Source organism: Schistocerca serialis, chromosome 4, assembly GCF_023864345.2.
Source record: "Schistocerca serialis cubense isolate TAMUIC-IGC-003099 chromosome 4, iqSchSeri2.2, whole genome shotgun sequence".
Lineage (NCBI taxonomy): Eukaryota > Metazoa > Arthropoda > Insecta > Orthoptera > Acrididae > Schistocerca > Schistocerca serialis.
Window position 1 is genome coordinate 416,553,041 of NC_064641.1, and position 22,685 is coordinate 416,575,725.

General features: G+C 51.6%; 1 non-coding gene across 1 annotated transcript; it reads left to right on the top strand.

Moving 5' to 3' along the window:
* The first annotated feature begins 21,033 nt into the window (after positions 1-21,033).
* LOC126476458 (5.8S ribosomal RNA) lies at positions 21,034-21,187 on the top strand. The gene has a single exon (XR_007586992.1). It is a non-coding gene; the product is annotated as a 5.8S ribosomal RNA (ribosomal RNA).
* Positions 21,188-22,685: the final 1,498 nt, after the last annotated feature.

Consider the following 22,685-nt stretch of genomic DNA (forward strand, 5'->3'; position numbering starts at 1 on the left):
TCCCTATACATGAGCTGCGAGCTGTACCACGTACAAGGTACAGACGCGATCGCATTGCCCACTGTACGGATTCTCATGCTGAGCGATCAGCTAGGAAGCGCCCCATCCATGTCGGTACCCGTGGGCGTAGCACTCGCAGTCGCAAAAAACTTTCAGCAAATATATTTCTCGGAAGAGTAACGACAGTCCGAGCCTCCTGCGTGGGAAGAGTCTTTCTAGGCCCTGACCCACGGGAAGGGTGTAGCATCCCCCATCCCGGACATTTGACGTCGTCACACTACCGGTATTGACTAATAGACTGATTGCTGATAATCATTTGCCATACACTGGGGGAAACGGCCGAAAGGGGTAGCAACATAGTGGAGCGGCAGTGTCACTAATGTACAGAAATAGAACAGTTTCGACTGGAACCAGAGTAACAGTATACACGCCACTGATTAGTAATAGATGCAGAGCCATCGGAATACAGATAATATATACAACCGTCCCTATACATGCTGAAAGACTCTGCACACAATGAGAACCACACGTCAGCCAGACACTCTTATCACACACTACTCTCTGCCTGTAACAGGCACACACACAATATCAAACCACCAGCATGGAAGAACATCCAGTGCATCCTCTCCGCCACAATACCCAATCCACACTATCATAACCACACCGGGAGGTCCACCCAGAAAACAGAACATCCCACCCTTCCGACATCCGCCATTGCCCAGCTAAGCCACGAACACCCACACATGTCCTACACAGGGGTGCACCCAACATCACAATACTGCCTCCTGTCACAGCACACAAACAATGGCAGGAATGAAAGACACAGGTCTGCCACAACCATGGAATCAGAGCGCCGCCTGTCAGGAGCCAAAAGAGCACCCTGACGTGACAAATCGCATGATGCCGAAGGCATCCACTTACGATAATCACTATCAACGAACCTTCCGCCCTGCCCCCCCCCCACAAATACACCTTTCCTTACAACAATGTGTATCTTAACCTAAGCTATATTGTACCTTAACCTAACCTATATCGTACCTTAACCTAACCCATATTGTGCCTTACCCTAACCTATGTGGCGCCTTAACCTAACCTATGTTGCGCCTTAACCTAACCTATGTTGCGCCTTAATCTAACCTATGTTGCTCCTTAACCTAACCTATGTTGCGCCTTAACCTAACCCACATTGTGCCTTAACCTAACCCATGTTGCCCCTTAACCTATCCTACATTGTGCCTTAACCTAACCTACATTGTGCCTTAACCTAACCTACAATGCGCCTTAACCGAACCTACACTGCGCCTTAACCTAACCTACATTGCGCCTTAACCTAACCTACGTTGCGCCTTAACCTAACCTACGTTGCGCCTTAACCTAACCTACGTTGCGCCTTAACCTAACCTATGTTGCGCCTTAACCTAACCTATGTTGCGCTTAACATAACCTATGTTGCGCCTTAACCTAACCTATGTTGCGCCTTAACCTAACCTATGTTGCGCCTTAACCTAACTTATGTTGCGCCATAACCTAACCTATGTTGCGCCTTAACCTAACCTATGTTGCGCCTTAACCTAACCTATGTTGCGCCTTAACCTAACCTATGTTGCGCTTAACCTAACCTATGTTGCGCTTTAACCTAACCTATGTTGCGCCTTAACCTAACCTATGTTGTGCCTTAACCTAACCTATGTTGCGTCTTAACCTAACCCATATTGTGCCTTAACCTAACCCATGTTGCCCCTTAACCTATCCTACATTGTGCCTTAACCAAACCTACATTGTGCCTTAACCTAACCTACATTGCGCCTTAACCTAACCTACATTGCGCCTTAACCTAACATACGTTGCGCCTTAACCTAACCTACGTTGCGCCTTAACCTAACCTACGTTGCGCCTTAACCTAACCTACGTTGCGCCTTAACCTAACCCATATTGTGCCTTAACCTAACCCATGTTGCCCATTAACCTAACCCATATTGTGCCTTAACCTAACCCATGTTGCCCCTCAACCTAACCTACATTGTGCCTTAACCTAACCTACGTTGCGCCTTAACGTAACCTACATTGCGCCTTAACCTAACCTACGTTGCACCTTAACCTAACCTACGTTGCGCCTTAACCTAACCTACGTTGCTCCTTAACCTAACCTACGTTGCGCCTTAACCTAACCTATGTTGCGCCTTAACCTAACCTATGTTGCGCCTTAACCTAACCTATACTGCGCCTTAACCTAACCTATGTTGCGCCTTAACCTAACCTATGTTGCGCCTTAACCTAACCTATGTTGCGCCTTAACCTAACCTATATTGCGCCTTAACCTAACCTATATTGCGCCTTAACCTAACCTATGTTGCGCTTTAACCTAACCTATGTTGCGCCTTAACCTAACCTATGTTGCGCCTTAACCTAACCTATGTTGCGCCTTAACCTAACCTATGTTGCGCCTTAACCTAACCTATGTTGCGCCTTAACCTAACCTTTGTTGCGCCTTATCCTAACCTATGTTGCGCCTTAACCTAACCTATGTTGCGCCTTAACCTAACCTATGTTGCGCCTTAACCTAACCTATGTTGTGCCTGAACCTAAACTATGTTGCGCCTTAACCTAACCTATGTTGCGCCTTAACCTAACCTATGTTGCGCCTTAACCTAACCTATGTTGCGCCTTAACCTAACCCATATTGTGCCTTAACCTAACCCATGTTGCCCCTTAACCTAACCCATATTGTGCCTTAACCTAACCCATGTTGCCCCTTAACCTAACCTACATTGTGCCTTACCCTAACCTACGTTGCGCCTTAACCTAACCTATGTTGCGCCTTAACCTAACCTATGTTGCGCCTTAACCTAACCTATGTTGCGCCTTAACCTAACCTATTTTGCGCCTTAACCTAACCTATGTTGCGCCTTAACCTAACCTATGTTGCGCCTTAACCTAACCCATATTGTGCCTTAACCTAACCCATGATGCCCCTTAACCTAACCTACATTGTGCCTTAACCTAACCTACATTGCGCCTTAACCTACCCTACATTGCGCCTTAACCTAACCTACGTTGCGCCTTAACCTAACCTACGTTGCGCCTTACCTAACCTACGTTGCGCCTTAACCTAACCTACGTTGCGCCTTAACCTAACCTACGTTGCACCTTAACCTAACCTATGTTGCGCCTTAACCTAACCTATGTTGCGCCTTAACCTAACCTATGTTGCGCCTTAACCTAACCTATGTTGCGCCTTAACCTAACCTATGTTGCGCCTTAACCTAACCTATGTTACGCCTTAACCTAACCTATGTTGCGCCTTAACTTAACCTATGTTGCGCCTTAACCTAACCTATGTTGCGCCTTAACCTAACCTAAGTTGCGCCTTAACCTAACCTATGTTGCGCCTTAACCTAACCTATGTTGCGCCTTAAACTAACCTATGTTGCGCCTTAACCTAACCTATGTTGCGCCTTAACCTAACCTATGTTGCGCCTGAACCTAACCTATGTTGCGCCTCAACCTAACCTATGTTGCGCCTGAACCTTACCTATGTTGCGCCTTAACATAACCTATGTTGCGCCTTAACCTAAACTATGTTGCGCCTTAACCTAACCTATGTAGCGCCTTAACCTAACCTATGTTGCGCCTTAACCTAACCCATATTGTGCTTTAACCTAACCCATGTTGCCCCTTAACCTAACCCATATTGTGCATTAACCAAACCCATGTTGCCCCTTTACCTATCCTATGTTGTGCCTTAACCTAACCTACGTTGCGACTTAACCCAACCTATGTTGTGCCTTAACCTAACCTATGTTGCGTCTTAACCTAACCTATGTTGCGCCTTAACCTAACCTATGTTGCGCCTTAACCTAACCTATGTTGCGCCTTAACCTAACCTATGTTGCACCTTAACCTAACCTACGTTGCGCCTTAACCTAACCTATGTTGCGCCTTAACTTAACCTATGTTGCGCCTTAACCTAACCTATGTTGCGCCTTAACCTAACCTATGTTGCGCCTTAACCTAACCTATGTTGTGCCTTAACCTAACCTATGTTGCGTCTTAACCTAACCTATGTTGCGCCTGAACCTAACCTATGTTGCGCCTGAACCTAACCTATGTTGCGCCTGAACCTAAACTATGTTGCGCCTGAACCTAACCTATGTTGCGCCTGAACCTAACCTATGTTGCGCCTTAACCAAACCTAGGTTGCGCCTTAACCTAACCTATGTTGCGCCTTAACCTAACCTATGTTGCGCCTTAACCTAACCCATATTGTGCTTTAACCTAACCCATGTTGCCCCTTAACCTAACCCATATTGTGCATTAACCAAACCCATGTTGCCCCTTTACCTATCCTATGTTGTGCCTTAACCTAACCTACGTTGCGCCTTAACCCAACCTATGTTGTGCCTTAACCTAACCTATGTTGCGCCTTAACCTAACCTATGTTGCGCCTTAACCTAACCTATGTTGCGCCTTAACCTAACCTATGTTGTGCCTTAACCTAACCTGCATTGTGCCTTAACCTAACCCATGTTGCCCCTTAACCTAACCCATGTTGCCCCTTAACCTAACCCATGTTGCCCCTTAACCTAACCCATGTTGCCCCTTAACCTAACCCATGTTGCCCCTTAACCTAACCCATGTTGCCCCTTAACCTAACCCATATTGTCCTTAACCTGACGCACGTTGTGCCACACTGCGATCTGTTGAGACTCAGCCCTAGCTTGGGGGATTCGTCTTGTCGCGAGACGAGACCCCCGGGGCTGGGCGTCAACAGGCGCACGTGTGGTCCCCCCTTGCCTTTGTTTCTGTCCGTCGCATCTCTTGGCGTATCGGTCTGGCCGGGCGCGCCGCACCCAGGGCGCTGCATTGGGTGCGGCGGACGGCGGCGTATCGGTTGGCGGGCCCCTTGCCGCCGGCGCGGGCGCTGCGATGGGTGCCGCCTCCGTGCGCGCGGGGGAGGCGGCGCCGGCCGGGCGCGTTGTGTTTTGCCGCGCTACGGCGTATCGCTTTGCCGGCCGGCGATGGGTGCCGTGATGGGTGCCGGACGGTCGATGTCGGCCCACCGGCCGGCGCGACGCGTGGAGGCGGCGTCGTCGGGCGGGTGCCGGGCGGCGCCCGGCGGTCAACGGTTCGTTTTCGCCGTCCCCCCCGGCGTGTGGTAACACAGCGTCCACCGCCGTACGGTGAACTACAATACCCCTACACTATGGATGTGAATTAAAATATAATAACACATGATGCTTCGCAAGAAAATAGACTTGGGATACGGTGTGTCGTTGGCAAGTCCCTGGGGCGGCTAGTGTGGGTGGTGATAAGTCCATAGGGTGGAGGGGCGAGGTATTAGGAAATAGAGCGATTGTGGTCGGACTAGCGCGCGTGCCCTCTCGTGCTGACGACATGAATGTCCACAGTACAGATACCATACCGCCATCTATGGGAATGCGACTAAACGACATTGACATCCAGGCCAGAATGGACACCTCCATCTACAGGGATCCGACGGAACTACGCCAACCATGCTGGCAAAACAGTATCGCCATCTATGCGAATCTGACAACACTACGTCCGACATGTCGAGCGCACCACAAAACATACCGCCATCTGTAGGTCTCCCTCAGCATGAGCTCCTGCAACGACGATACCGCCATCTATGGGACGCCAAGCCGACTAAGACATCGATAGGCCCACAGTGCCCATCTTTCGAGGCCACCCACAAAGCATGCAGCCTCTTTCGACCACAGCACCCAAACGCCAGTGCCTCTGCTGCACGAAGTCGTGGACCGGCAATCACACCACCCGCACGGGCTCGTGCCCCACCCCAACCGCCAAACTCGCAACGCCAGCGGATGAACGGCGGAAGTTTCCCGCACTCGTAATGTGCAATCCACACCTATAACTTGCGTTTCATGAAGAGTTATGTCCATCTAGAGGGTTGGATCCACTCCTTCGAAAGCGTCAGGTTGCAAAGCCTGGGCTACTCTCAGGGTGGAATCTCCGTCTTCGAAGATTGTGTGTGTTTGTTTGTTTGTTTGTCTGTCTGACTGTGTTTCTGCCCGCTGCTGTCGCTGTTCGTTCGTTCCGTCCGTCCGTCCGTCCGTCCGCCTGCTGGCTGTCCATCGCCGTCGTCGTAACCGTTGCCGCCGCCGCCGCCGCCGCCTGCTGTTCGTCAGTCTGTTCGCCGCCGACGCCGACGCCGCCTGCTGTTCGTCCGCCGCTGCCCATCGCCGACGCCGACGCCGCCTGCTGCACGTCCGTCTGTCCGTCGCCGTTCGTCTGCAATGAGTACTCCCACCTCCACCGTCATCTACACCTCCCCCTCTCCCACAGTCACTTCCTGGAGTGCCGCCTCTGGCCTCCCTCCTTCCACCTCCCCCTCCCTTCCCCCACTTACACACCCCCCTATCTTCTCCCCTGCTGTATACCCACACCTCTACTCCCTTCCCCCAGCCTCCGCACCCTCAACAGCTCCCACTCCTACCCCCGCCCTCACGTACGCATCTGTTGCCGCCTCTGCTGCCGCCCCTCAGGTGGTTGGCTTCCCCTCTCTCACCGACCCCGTCGCTTCGTCTTCTGCATCTCCCGCACGCATCACGTTGCGCCGAGCCACCATCGCCGCCACTGAACCAGCTGCTTCTCCCGGTGCCTCCACTACGCCACAGGGATCTGCCACCCGCCACCTCCCTCTCCTCCCCGTCCCTCTCCCCTCCTCCCAGCCTCCAGTCTCCAAAAAACCCCAAAAGCGCGTCCTCACCGACTCTGCTCCCGCCGCTTCCCACAAGAAATCAACGCCACCTCCCCCTCCCCCTGCCGTCACCATGGACACCACCCCTCCTCCTGCCACCCCTACCTTGGCTCCCACCCTCCACACCTTTGTCCTGTCCACTCCCGATCCTAAGTTCCTCGACGCTCGTACCCTCACCAAGGAAATACGAAAGTACTTACCTGGTGCTCCCATCTCCCAACTCATTCCCCGCAGGGACTCAGTCCTTATCAAGTCCCCGTCCCCATCATTTCACACAGACCTCCTGCGAAAACTCCCACGAGTTATGTTTGGCCCCCACGCCTCTCTGACACCCTTCCTTTCCGCTTCCACTGCTCGTCAGCCCCAGCCTCCCCGTCGCCCCCCCACCTACACCGCTGTGATCACCAAGCTCAGCCCGGTGATCACAGAGGATGAAGTGTTGGTAGAACTGAACTCCCACCCGGACTTGGAAATCCGCTCTGCCCGCCGTATCCACAATGCCTCTGGTCCCACCTACCTCATGCGGGTATTCTCCGAGTCTGCCCCGTCCATAGACCATCTCCTCACCCAGGGTGCCCTGATATACCACCGTCGCCATCCTGTTGAATCCTCCAAGTCCCCTCCCCAATCCTACCGTTGCCAACGGTGCCTGATGTACAATGACCACCTGACTCCCAACTGCAAAAACCCCCCCACCTGTCCTCATTGCAAGGCCTCCCACTTTCTCAAGAACTGCCCCAACCTCGCTGCTCCTCCTTCCTGTAATACCTGCAATGGCCCCCATCCCACATACTCCCACAAGTGTAAAGCTAAACCCCCTCCAGCCACCCCTGAACTTACAGTCCCAGTTCGTCCCGTCGATCCTCCTGTCCATCCTAACAATTCCCTCCGTCCACCCCCCACGGCCGAGGACATCATCCGGTTCATTACCGTTGTACTCCAAAACATTCACCCTTTTCAGCGCCCGCACACCTTCCAACAAATATCCCTTGCTGCTCGCTCTGTTTTCCACCTGAACACTTTCGCCACTTACTCCCACAACCAAGCCCACTTCACCTTCACCCGCCTCGACACCCTAGTTTAAGTCTCTTCCCTTCCCTCTCTTCCCCCCCCTCCTTCCCGTCATGGCGCGGCACGAGTCTCGCATCCTCTTCCAGAACATTCGCTCCTTCCGCTCCAACAAATACCTCCTCATGCACACCCTCTCCCACCACCAGGTCGACACCTTCCTCTTGAACGAAACCTTTCTCCAGCCCCACCATTCTATCCGCGCCTCCCCCTATATCCTCCACCGCGCTGATGCTCCTGGTTCTCGTGCGCAGGGTGGAGTCGCGATTGGCCACCTTAAGCATATCCCCGTCCGGCCACAACCTCTCCTCAATGACCCCACTGAACACCTTATCCTTAGCGTCTTCTTCCCCTCCATCACCATTACCTGTGCCACCATCTATGTCCGCTCCACTGCTCCTCTTCCTTATGACTTCATCTCACACATTGACCACACCTTCTCCACCTATGTGATTGCCGCCGACCTCAACGTCCATAGCCGCACTCCTGCTGCCCTTCGGCGGTGGCATCAGTTCCTCTCCACAATCCAGGGTGACCTTGTTCCCATTCCCCAGCACACCCGACCCGAAAGTAACACCACCCCCGATGTTGTCATTGCCTCCGCCAACCTCCTTGGGCGTATCACTGTTGCCGTCCTTGACCCCACAGGTAGCGATCACCTCCCTGTCCTTCTCACCATAACGTCTGCCAACCGCCCCCCTCCGGCTCCGCAACCTGCACCCCCTCCCAAGGTCGTCCATGACTATCGCCGTGCCAACTGGGATGCCTACCGGGACTCCATCTCCACCCAGGTCGAAAGCCACCCTTTTACCTATCGCCATCCTGACGACATCATCCGCGCCTCGTCCTTCCTTCAGACGGTAATTACTGACGCCGTGGAGGCCCATGTTCCTACTAAAACCATCCACCCACACCGTCCCACTCTCCCTCCGCGGGCTGTCCTCCTCCTCCGTGAATCCCGCCGCCTCTATCGCTCCTTCCTCCGCACTCGTGACAGGGATACACTCCAACGCCACCGGCAAATACAGCGACACGTACGGAACCTTATTACAGCAACGAAACGCCGGGACTGGCGCCAGACCTGCACACGACTCAATGCCACCCTCCCTATCAACTCCTCCAAGTACTGGTCTTCCTTCCATCGTCTTACTGGTTCCCTTTCCGCTCCCCACTACCCCCTTCTCCATAACGATCGCCCCCTTCCAGACAACCTCAGTAAGGCCAACCACTTCGCTTCCCACCTTTCCGAGGTCTTCTCCATCCCCGATGATCCCCACTTTGATTATTCTCTTTTCCCCACCGTCATGGCACGTGCTGATACCTCAGTCGCTCCACTTGCTCCTAGTCTCCAGTACTTGGGGCAGTTGCCCCCCTCCGACGTCAACACTCCCATCACAGCACAAGACATTAAACTTCTCCTCCAGTCCAAACGCAACACAGCCCCTGGTCACGACTGTGTCACCTACCGTCACCTTCGAGAAAGCCCCTATTCCTTCCTAACTGTCCTCGCCCATCTCTATAATGTCATCCTCTCTACTGGCTTCTACCCTGACCTGTGGAAGACCTCCCGCGTCCTCCTCTTCCTCAAACCCAACAAACCCCCTTCTGCCGCCTCTTCCTATCGTCCCATCTGCCTCACCTCCGTCTTCAGTAAGGTCCTTGAATCCATCCTCTCCCACCGTATCCATCGGCACCTTGCTCAACACCACCTCCTCCCCCTTACCCAGTGTGGCTTCCGACCCTCCTTCTCTGCTGACGACCAACTCCTCAACCTTGTTCACCTTCTGTCCCTCCAGCTCAACTCACGTCGCTCCGCCATTTTTGTTTCCCTTGACCTCCAAAATGCCTATGACCGTGTATGGCATCCCGGTCTCCTCTTTAAACTCCAAACCTACGCCCTGCCTATCCATTTTGTCCGTCTGGTCGCTTCCTTCCTCTCGCACCGTCCTTCCTATGTCACCCTCCACAACACCAACTCCCGTATCTTTTATCCCACGGCTGGCGTCCCCCAGGGTTCTGTCCTCTCCCCTCTCCTTTATCTCTTGTATACAGCTGATATGCCCAAGCCACCCCCACCAGTTCACCTTCTCCAATATGCTGATGACACCGCCTTCCTGGCTCTCTATCCTACCCTTCAACGGTCTCAACGTACCCTCCAAACCCACCTTAACCAGTTCACCACTTGGTGTAATCAGTGGCTCCTCCGTCTCAACCCCTCCAAAACCCAGGCAATCATCATAGGCTGTACCACTCGCTCCTTTCGCCTCCAAGATTTCTACCTCACCCTTTATGGTCGTCCTATCCAACTCACCCCCACCCTGAAATACCTTGGCCTCACCCTTGACCGACACCTCACCTGGACCCCTCATCTCCTGACCATCCAGCAGAAAGCCCATTCCCGCCTCCGCCTGCTGAAACTCCTGTCCGGCCGGACATGGGGATTGCATCCTTCTACCATCCTCCACACCTACAAATCCCTCATCCGTCCTATCCTCTGTTATGCCAGCGTCGCCTGGATCTCCGCCCCCACCCGCTTTTGCAAGGCTCTCCAAATCCTTGAACGCCATGCGCTCTGCCTTGCCTTCCGTATACGCCTTCCTTCCCCCACACGGCTCCTGTATGAACTGATCCCATTCCCCCACCTCCTCTTGTTCCTCCAACATCTCCGCATCCTTTACATTGTTCGCAGGCTTGATCCCCCCCACCCTCTGGTTTCCTCCTTCCTCTCCACCCCCCACCCGTTGCCGCGCCTCTATCGCTGTATCCCTCCCTCTCTCCACCTCCACACCCTCCATCTCCTTCATCAGGGCAATTTCCAACGCCTTCCCCTCCCGGATGACGAACTTCGCCGTGACATATACCCTTCCTTCCAACTATAACCCGGCCTTGTTCCCCCCCCCTCCCCAGGGCCCCCTTCTCCTCTTTCTTCCTTCTCCCAGAGCGGATTTTCCTCCATCCCCCCCCTCCCCTGAGACCCTGCCCCCCATACTTGCCTCTCTCCTTCCCACATCCCTCCCTACCTGGCCCTCTTCCGAGCGCCCCCCATTCCCCTCCCCCATCTCTTCCCCTCCCTCCCTTCTTCAGGTCTCCCTCATCTCCTTGAACCTGGCAGATCCTCTGTATTGCTCATCATCAGTGTGCCACGTCAGTGTTGTGTTTCGTGCTGTTTCCCGTGTGCGTCAAGAGGTGTGATTTTAATTGTGTACTGCCTTGAGGTTCGCCGTCAGTGTTACGCTGTGTGCTATGCCATCCGTCAACACCTTTATGCTCCAGTCATACTGTGCCTTGTGTTCTTTTAATCGTCGCAGTGTGTGGCTTTTTGTGTGTGCTACTTTTAAACAGTTTTTTATCTCCATTTTACAGTCACCCCGTTTTTTGTATATTGCCTTCCATGATGTTCTCCCTTTTTATATCTATGTTCGCCTTCTTCTCTCCTTTGCTGTTTTTAAATATCTTCTCTTGTTTTGTTCTATGTCTTTCGGCTGAAGTGCAGCGCATATGCTGCTGCCAGCCCGCCCCGATGGGGAATTGAAATACAATAAAGAAAAAAAAAAAAAAAAAGAGTTATGTCCAATATGCGACATTCCCGCTGTCCCTATACACAGGCGCACTAGTAAGAGTAACGAGAACAGAATGGGGTCTCAAACGACAGTCCCTGAAATTAATATACAGCGGTCTTTGCCTCTCAATATGTCGATACGGTGCTGCAGCGTGGGGGGATAGAGCAAACAACAGATACATCCAAAGGATCCTATTCGCAATACAGAGACCTTTTCTGCTACAAATGACCAGGGCATGCAGAACAGTATCTAATGAAGCCCTGCAGGTGCTTGCAGGTTGCTTACCACTGGACCTGGAAGTCATTAGGGCAGCTCTTACCTACCACACAAGACATGGTATTGGTGGAAGTGTAGCAGGATTTCCTGTGCCTGACACACAAACACCAGGGATTAATCAAACCAAGGCCATAGAATCCCTACTACAAGCAGAATGGCAGACAAGGTGGGAGTCCTCAGACAAGGGAAGAGACATGTACAAATGGTCTCAACAGGTCTCTCACTGGCGTACCGGATGGACTAAAACGAAAACACCACCCTTTTCACTCACCTGTCTCCTTACTGGACACGGGTTAAAGAAGAAACTATGGGAATTAAAAATTGAAACGGATCCTACCTGCACCTGTGGAGAGAAGGAAGACATAGACCATATCCTCTATGTATGCAGAAATTACGAGGAACAAAGACACAGACTTAAAAATGCTGTGGGACATTATGTGTTCAACTCGAAGCGAATGCTGGTGGAAAACGAAGAAAACTACACTGCACTAAAACTCTATGCAGAGGAAGTTTTCGAGATCAGAGATGTAGCAAGGACAATCGCTGAAATGGGTGAAAGTCTAGAGTAATCTAAGATACGACTTATACTTAGGTTAACCGATATGAACAAGTATATAGTTCCACACACATAAAAATAGTTTAGTCATCGGTGGGTAGATATAGATATATTACTTATATGTGTAAAGTAAACATAATTCAAATGCTGGTGTAGACATGGGTTGACACCCAAAATGAAAAGACAACAAGCAAAAATAGGATATAGATGTACATATTCGTAGATAGTAAAAGTCATAGAGTAGTTTGCCACATACAAGTAGTATATAGTTTAAGAGTGTAATTACAAACATGTACTACATAGGTGTAAGTAATTATAGCATACATGTGGGCATACACATAATAAGTGTGGTCGCTTCAAACAAATCTGACTACAGATGATACACCACTACCGCCACATAGCTATCAAGATAATAAGATGCAGGCTGCTTGCATTATCACACCAAAGCAAATAGCTTACAGACAGTTGCGTGGAAATGTGGACATATTTTTAACCGCCAAAATGAACACATGAAAGAGATATGTAAGCACAAGGTATAATAGATGTATAGATACAACAATGTTCTCCTGTATTTTTCATTTGAAAATGTATATATATATATATATATGTATGAATTGTATGTATGAACTGTGTGCCTGAAGGTAAATGGTGCCACAGAACCTGGGAAACCAGAGTTCGTCAGCATGTGGGTCTGGCCAACCTGGAGATCTACCTCCCGTGCAAGCGACATGCTGTCTGTGGATGCTATATCCCTGTCACAAGGGTCGGTGACAAGGTTGGCGGCACCGCCTCCACGTGGTTCCCCGTGGGCGCCTAAAGGCGGCTGAAGGTGCTCCTCCTAGTTGGAGGGTCCATTCCCCTATCCAGGGGGTAGTTTTTCCAAGACGGTACCCCTGGGGGTGGAAACTAGATGGTGGATCATGGGGGCGAAATCGAGGGGAGTATGAGCGAAGGCTCAGGTATCCCTAATGACATTTCCCCTCTGGTGAGGGGTATCCCCAAACTAGTGATCCCATGTAAGGTACTGTCCCTATACACGAGCTGCGAGCTGTACCACGTACAAGCTACAGACGCGATCGCATTGCTCACTGTACGGATTCCCATGCTGAGCGATCAGCTAGGAAGCGCCCCATCCATGTCGATACCCGTGGGCGTTGCACTCGCAGTCGCAAAAAACGTTGGGAAAATATATTTCTCCGATGCTGAGCGATCAGCTAGGAAGCGCCCCATCCATGTCGGTACCCATGGGCGTCGCACTCGCAGTCGCAAAAAACGCTGGGCAAATATATTTCTCGGAAGAGTAACGACAGTCCGAGCCTCCTGCGTGGGAAGAGTCTTTCTTGGCCCTGACCCACGGGAAGGGTGTAGCTTCCCCCATCCCGGACATTTGACGTCGTCACACTACCGGTATTGACTAATAGACTGATTGCTGATAATCATTAGCCATATACCGGGGGAAACGGCGGACAGGGGTAGCAACATAGTGGAGCCGCAGTGTCACTGATGTACAGAGATAGAACAGTTTCGACTGGAACCAGAGTAACCGTATACACGGCACTGATTAGTAATAGATGCAGAGCCATCAGAATACAGATAATATATACAACGGTCCCTATACATGCTGAAAGACTCTGCACACAATGAGAACCACACGTCAGCCAGACACTCTTATCACACACTACTCTCTGCCTGTAACAGGCACACACACAATATCTAACCACCAGCATGGAAGAACATCCAGTGCATCCTCTCCACCACATTACACAATCCACACTATCATAACCAGACCGGGAGGTCCACCCAGAAAACAGAATATCCCACCCTTCCGACATCCGCCATTGCTCAGCCAAGCCACGAACACCCACACATGTCCTACACAGTGGTGCACCCAACATCACAATACTGCCTGATGTCACAGCACACAAACAATGGCAGGAATGAAAGACACAGATCTGCCACAACCATGGAATCGGAGCGCCGCCTGTCATGAGCCAAATGTGCATCCTGACGTGACAAATCGGATGATGCCGCAGGCATCCACTTACGATAATCACTATCAACGAACCTGCCGCCCCCCCCAAATACACCTTTCCCTACAACAATGTGTATCTGAACCTAAGCTATATTGTACCTTAACCAAAGCGATATTGTACCTTAACCTAAGCGATATTGTACCTTAACCTAAGCTATATTGTACCTTAATGTAAACTATATCGTACCGTAACCTAACCTATAATTTACCTTAACCTAACCTATATCGTACCTTAACCTAACCTATATCGTACCTTTACCTAACCAACATTGCGCCTTAACCTAACCTACATTATGCCTTATCCTAACCTACATTGTGCCTTAACCTAACCTACATTGTGCCTTAACCTAACCTACATTGTGCCTTAACCAAACCTACATTGTGCCTTAACCTAACCTACATTGTGCCTTAACCTAACCTACGTTGTGCCTTAACCCAGCCTACGTTGTGCCTTAACCTAATCTACATTGTGCCTTAACCTAACCTACATTGTGCCTTAACCTAACCTACATTGTGCCTTAACTTAACCTACACTGTGCCTTAACCTAACCTATGTTGTGCCTTAACCTAACCTACATTGTGCCTTAACCTAACCTATGTTGTGCCTTAACCTAACCTATGTTGTGCCTTAACCTAACCTACATTCTGCCTTAACCTCACCTATGTTGTGCCTTAACCTAACCTATGTTGTGCCTTAACCTAACCTACATTGTGCCTTAACCTAACCTACATTGTGCCTTAACCTAACCTACATTGTGCCTTAACCTAACCTACATTGTGCCTTAACCTAACCTACATTGTGCCTTAACCTAACCTATGTTGTGCCTTAACCTAACCTATGTTGTGCCTTAACCTAACGTATGTTGTGCCTTAACCTAACCTATGTTGTGCCTTAACCTAACCTATGTTGTGCCTTAACCTAACCTATGTTGAGCCTTAACCTAACCTATGTTGTGCCTTAACCTAACCTATGTTGTGCCTTAACCTAACCTATGTTGTGCCTTAACCTAACCTATGTTGTGCCTTAACCTAACCTACATTTTGCCTTACCCTAACCTACATTGTGACTTAACCTAACCTATATTGTGCCTTAACCTAACCTACATTGTGCCTTAACCTAACCTACATTGTGGCTTAACCTAACCTCCATTGTGCCTTAACCTAACCTACGGTGTGCCTTAACCTAACCTACAGTGTGCCTTAACCTAACCTACATTGTGCCTTAACCTAACCTACATTGTGCCTTAACCTAACCTACGTTGTGCCTTAACCTAACCTACATTGTGCCTTAACCTAACCTACATTGTGCCTTAACCTAACCTACATTGTGCCTTAACCTAACCTATGTTGTGCCTTAACCTAACCTATGTTGTGCCTTAACCTAACCTATGTTGTGCCTTAACCTAACCTATGTTGTGCCTTAACCTAACCTATGTTGTGCCTTAACCTAACCTATGTTGTGCCTTAACCTAACCTACATTCTGCCTTAACCTAACCTATGTTGTGCCTTAACCTAACCTATGTTGTGCCTTAACCTAACCTACATTGTGCCTTAACCTAACCTACATTGTGCCTTAACCTAACCTAGAATGTTCCTTAACCTAACCTACGTTGTGCCTTAACCTAACCTACATTGTGCCTTAACCTAACCTACATTGTGCCTTAACCTAACCTACATTGTGCCTTAACCTAACCTACGTTATGCCTTAACCTAACCTACATTGTGCCTTAACCTAACCTATGTTGTGCCTTAACCTAACCTATGTTGTGCCTTAACCTAACCTATGTTGTGCCTTAACCTAACCTATGTTGTGCCTTAACCTAACCTATGTTGTGCCTTAACCTAACCTACATTCTGCCTTAACCTAACCTATATTGTGCCTTAACCTAACCTATGTTGTGCCTTAACCTAACCTATGTTGTGCCTTAACCTAACCTATGTTGTGCCTTAACCTAACCTACATTCTACCTTAACCTAACCTATGTTGTGACTTAACCTAACCTATGTTGTGCCTTAACCTAACCTATTTTGTGCCTTAACCTAACCTACATTGTGCCTTAACCTAACCTACATTGTGCCTTAACCTAACCTATGTTGTGCCTTAACCTAACCTACATTGTGCCTTAACCTAACCTATGTTGTGCCTTAACCTAACCTATGTTGTGCCTTAACCTAACCTACATTCTGCCTTAACCTAACCTATGTTGTGCCTTAATCTAACCTATGTTGTGCCTTAACCTAACCTACATTGTGCCTCAACCTAACCTACATTGTGCCTTAACCTAACCTACGTTGTGCCTTAACCTAACCTACATTGTGCCTTAACCTAACCTACATTGTGCCTTAACCTAACCTATGTTGTGCCTTAACCTAACCTATGTTGTGCCTTAACCTAACCTACATTGTGCCTTAACCTAACCTATGTTGTGCCTTAACCTAACCTATGTTGTGCCTTAACCTAACCTATGTTGTGCCTTAACCTAACCTACATCTACATCTATACTCCGCGAGCCACCTTACGGTGTGTGGCGGAGGGTACTTATTGTACCACTATCTGATCCCCCCTTCCCTGTTCCATTCACGAATTGTGCGTGGAGAGAACGACTGCTTGTAAGTCTCCGTATTTGCTCTAATTTCTCGGATCTTTTCGTTGTGATCATTACACGAGATATATGTGGGCGGTAGTAATATGTTGCCCATCTCTTCCTGGAATGTGCTCTCTCGTAATTTCGATAATAAACCTCTCCGTATTGCGTAACGCCTTTCTTGAAGTGTCCGCCACTGGAGCTTGTTCAGCATCTCCGTAACGCTCTCGCGCTGACTAAATGTCCCCATGACGAATCGCGCTGCTTTTCGCTGGATCATGTCTATCTCTTCTATTAATCCAACCTGGTAAGGGTCCCATACTGATGAGCAATACTCAAGAATCGGACGAACAAGCGTTTTGTAAGCTACTTCTTTCGTCGATGAGTCACATTTTCTTAGAATTCTTCCTATGAATCTCAACCTGGCGCCTGCTTTTCCCACTATTTGTTTTATGTGATCATTCCACTTCAGATCGCTCCGGATAGTAACTCCTAAGTATTTTACGGTCGTTACCGCTTCCAATGATTTACCACCTATGGCATAATCGTACTGGAATGGATTTCTGCCCCTATGTATGCGCATTATATTACATTTATCTACGTTTAGGGAAAGCTGCCAGCTGTCGCACCATGCATTAATCCTCTGCAGGTCCTCCTGGAGTACGTACGAGTCTTCTGATGTTGCTACTTTCTTGTAGACAACCGTGTCATCTGCAAATAGCCTCACCTATGTTGTGTGTTAACCTAACCTATGTTGTGCCTTAACCTAACCTATGTTGTGCCTTAACCTAACCTATGTTGTGCCTTAACCTAACCTATGTTGTACCTTAACCTAACCTACGTTGTGCCGAAACCTAACCCATGTTGCGCCTTAACCTAACCCATATTGTTCCTTAACCTGATGCACGTTGCGCCTTAACCTGCTCTGTAATTGTTATGCGACTCGTTAAATTAGTGTAGTGTTGCCTAACCGCAACCGTCGCAATATAGTTTGTTGCGTGTATGTGGGCAGACGAAGTGTGTTGTGACACCTGACACAGGCATGCAATACTCGTTGAAGTGGCAAATGGCGATGGACGTCTACGTTTCCTGGTGGCGTTACGCAAATGAACAACCGGTAACCCGTTGTGGTGCGGTTGTCCTCGCTAGAGGTGAATCAGTGATGGCGACGATCGGTTGAGCTATTAACCGGTTGTTTCAGCGATACCCACCATGCCCACGAACGTGAATGGCATCTGGGTGTGAAGCGATACGCGGCGGTGGCTTGGTGGGACCGTCCCCCGCCGGTGAGGGGGGGCCGCCTGGCGTGCTGGCAGCGCGCTGCGTGGGCGGACGCGCTACAGCCGGCTGGTGGGGGCGGCCAGTGGCAGGCGCGCCGGCCGACGGACGCGGCAGGCGGCGCAGCTGCGCGCCGGCGCCCCCTGCTCGCGGCGCCTTGCGGCCAAAGTAGGTCCTCGCGGGCCCGGTGCGAAGCGCGGTGGCCATCTGCAGTGTGCTGGTCCGATTGAGGACTGTGTGCGCTGAGGATGCGCCGCCGCCCGGCGCTCGGCGCCGCGACGCCGGCTGCTGCTCGATCGCCCCAGCGGTTCTCGCAGGTGGTTTGTATTGCAGCTGTGTGGACGTGTTGGCGCGTGCGCTGTGCTGGGAGAGTTCGCTTTGGCACCCAAGTGAGGCTTTTGTCCTTCTGTGGCGCTGGCATTGGAGCTGCCGTTCACCGTAGGTGGCGCGTGTTGTCTCCCGCCGGCAATGCCACGACAGCACGCTCCCGGGCCTCTGTCGGCAGCGGCAAGCTCAGTTCGGAGCACGGGTGGTCGCACCTAAAGCGTCTACTCGCCTAACTCCGGGCGATTGTGCCTCTCTCGAACCCGACCAAGTACTTAGGACGGCGCTGCGCGCCGCCGGGACCTGAGAGGGTTTCGAGGTGTGTTGTGCAGGGGAGCTCAGCCTCCTCCTGTTTGCAGAATAATTGAGCGGACGCTTGCGTGCTCGCGCGGGCCCCCGGGACACAATCCCGGGCGACCGGCTGCTCAGCTCTAGTTGACGCAGCTCCCTGGTGGATCCTGCCAGTAGTCATATGCTTGTCTCAAAGATTAAGCCATGCATGTCTCAGTACAAGCTGCATTAAGGTGAAACCGCCAATGGCTCATTAAATCAGTTATGGTTCCTTAGATTGTACCCACCTTACTTGGATAACTGTGGTAATTCTAGAGCTAATACATGCAAACAGAGTCCCGACCAGAGATGGAAGGGACGCTTTTATTAGATCAAAACCAATCGGTCGGCTCGTCCGGTCCGTTTGCCTTGGTGACTGTGAATAACTTTGGGCTGATAACAGGGAATCAGGGTTCGTTTCCGGAGAGGGAGCCTGAGAAACGGCTACCACATCCAATGAAGGCAGCAGGCACGCAAATAACCCACTCCCGGCACGGGGAGGTAGTGACGAAAAATAACGATACGGGACTCATCCGAGGCCCCGTAATCGGAATGAGTACACTTTAAATCCTTTAACGAGTATCTATTGGAGGGCAAGTCTGGTGCCAGCAGCCGCGGTAATTCCAGCTCCAATAGCGTATATTAAAGTTGTTGCGGTTAAAAAGCTCGTAGTTGGATTTGTGTCCAACGCTGTTGGTTCACCGTCTGTCGGTGTTTAACTGGCATGTATCGTGGGACGTCCTGCCGGTGGGGCGAGCTGAAGGCGTGCGACCGCCTCGTGCGTGCTCGTGCGTCCCGAGGTGGACCCCGTTGAAATCCTACCAGGGTGCTCTTTATTGAGTGTCTCGGTGGGCCGGCACGTTTACTTTGAACAAATTAGAGTGCTTAAAGCAGGCAAGCCCGCCTGAATACTGTGTGCATGGAATAATGGAATAGGACCTCGGTTCTATTTTGTTGGTTTTCGGAACCCGAGGTAATGATTAATAGGGACAGGCGGTGGCATTCGTATTGCGACGTTAGAGGTGAAATTCTTGGATCGTCGCAAGACGAACAGAAGCGAAAGCATTTGCCAAGTATGTTTTCATTAATCAAGAACGAAAGTTAGAGGTTCGAAGGCGATCAGATACCGCCCTAGTTCTAACCATAAACGATGCCAGCCAGCGATCCGCCGCAGTTCCTCCGATGACTCGGCGGGCAGCCTCCGGGAAACCAAAGCTTTTGGGTTCCGGGGGAAGTATGGTTGCAAAGCTGAAACTTAAAGGAATTGACGGAAGGGCACCACCAGGAGTGGAGCCTGCGGCTTAATTTGACTCAACACGGGAAACCTCACCAGGCCCGGACACCGGAAGGATTGACAGATTGATAGCTCTTTCTTGATTCGGTGGGTGGTGGTGCATGGCCGTTCTTAGTTGGTGGAGCGATTTGTCTGGTTAATTCCGATAACGAACGAGACTCTAGCCTGCTAACTAGTCGCGTGACATCCTTCGTGCTGTCAGCGATTACTTTTCTTCTTAGAGGGACAGGCGGCTTCTAGCCGCACGACATTGAGCATTAACAGGTCTGTGATGCCTTTAGATATTCTGGGCCGCACGCGCGCTACACTGAAGGAATCAGCGTGTCTTCCTAGGCCGAAAGGTCGGGGTATCCCGCTGAACCTCCTTCGTGCTAGGGATTAGTGCTTGCAATTGTTCCCCATGAACGAGGAATTCCCAGTAAGCGCGAGTCATAAGCTCGCGTTGATTACGTCCCTGCCCTTTGTACACACCGCCCGTCGCTACTACCGATTGAATGATTTAGTGAGGTCTTCGGACTGGTACGCGGCATTGACTCTGTCGTTGCCGATGCTACCGGAAAGATGACCAAACTTGATCATTTAGAGGAAGTAAAAGTCGTAACAAGGTTTCCGTAGGTGAACCTGCGGAAGGATCATTACCGACTAGACTGCATGTCTTTCGATGTGCGTGTCGTGTCGCGCAACACACTACCTGTACGGCTCGCAGTAGCCGTGCGCCGCGTGCGGAACCACGCGTTCGTCTCAAAACTAACGGCAATGTTGTGTGGTACGAGCGCTGAAGAGCTGGAGCGGCTGGCCTGCGGCACCTGGCGCCTGGCGCCGGTTTTGAATGACTTTCGCCCGAGTGCCTGTCTGCTCCGGTGTGGAGCCGTACGACGCCCATCGGCCGTGAGGCCGTTGGACACTGAACGCTGGAACAGGGGCCGCCACACGCCTCAGTCCCGCCTATGCAACTGTCTTGAAAGAGATAGTGGAAACTATGAAAAGATCAACCAGGACGGTGGATCACTCGGCTCGTGGGTCGATGAAGAACGCAGCAAATTGCGCGTCGACATGTGAACTGCAGGACACATGAACATCGACGTTTCGAACGCACATTGCGGTCCATGGATTCCGTTCCCGGGCCACGTCTGGCTGAGGGTCGGCTACGTATACTGAAGCGCGCGGCGTTTGCCCCGCTTCGCAGACCTGGGAGTGTCGTGGCCGCCTGTGGGGCCGGCCACGTCTCCTTAAACGTGCGATGCGCGCCCGTCGTCTGGCGGTTCGCATATTGGTACTGACTCGGTAGCGTGCACAGCCGGCAGCGGTGTGGCGTGCGACACCTCGTACAACGACCTCAGAGCAGGCGAGATTACCCGCTGAATTTAAGCATATTACTAAGCGGAGGAAAAGAAACTAACAGGGATTCCCCCAGTAGCGGCGAGCGAACAGGGAAGAGTCCAGCACCGAACCCCGCAGGCTGCCGCCTGTCGTGGCATGTGGTGTTTGGGAGGGTCCACTACCCCGACGCCTCGCGCCGAGCCCAAGTCCAACTTGAATGAGGCCACGGCCCGTAGAGGGTGCCAGGCCCGTAGCGGCCGGTGCGAGCGTCGGCGGGACCTCTCCTTCGAGTCGGGTTGCTTGAGAGTGCAGCTCCAAGTGGGTGGTAAACTCCATCTGAGACTAAATATGTCCACGAGACCGATACCGAACAAGTACCGTGAGGGAAAGTTGAAAAGAACTTTGAAGAGAGAGTTCAAAATAACGTGAAATCGTTCTGGGGTAAACGTGAGAAGTCCGAAAGGTCGAACGGGTGAGATTCACGCCCATCCGGCCACTGGCCTCCGCCCTCGGCAGATGGGGCCGGCCGCCCGCGCGGAGCAATACGCGGCGGGGTCGTGTCCGGTTGCCTTTCCACTCGCCGCGGGGTGGGGCCGTTCCGGTGTGCGGTGGGCCGCACTTCTCCCCAAGTAGGACGTCGCGACCCGCGGGGTGCCGGCCTACGGCCCGGGTGCGCAGCCTGTCCTTCCGCGGGCCTCGGTTCGCGTCTGTTGGGCAGAGCCCCAGTGTCCTGGCTGGCTGCCCGGCGGTATATCTGGAGAAGTCGATTCGCCCCTTTGGGCGCTCGGGCTCCCGGCAAGCACGCGCGGTTCTTCCCTGATGACGGACCTACCTGGCCCGGCCCCGGACCCGCGCCGCTGTTGGCTCGGGATGCTCTCGGGCGGAATAATCGCTCCCGTCAGCGGCGCTTCAGCTTTGGACAATTTCACGACCCGTCTTGAAACACGGACCAAGGAGTCTAACATGTGCGCGAGTCATTGGGCTGTACGAAACCTAAAGGCGTAATGAAAGTGAAGGTCTCGCCTTGTGCGGGCCGAGGGAGGATGGGGCTTCCCCGCCCTTCACGGGGCGGCGGCCTCCGCACTCCCGGGGCGTCTCGTCCTCATTGCGAGGTGAGGCGCACCTAGAGCATACACGTTGGGACCCGAAAGATGGTGAACTATGCCTGGCCAGGACGAAGTCAGGGGAAACCCTGATGGAGGTCCGTAGCGATTCTGACGTGCAAATCGATCGTCGGAGCTGGGTATAGGGGCGAAAGACTAATCGAACCATCTAGTAGCTGGTTCCCTCCGAAGTTTCCCTCAGGATAGCTGGTGCTCGTA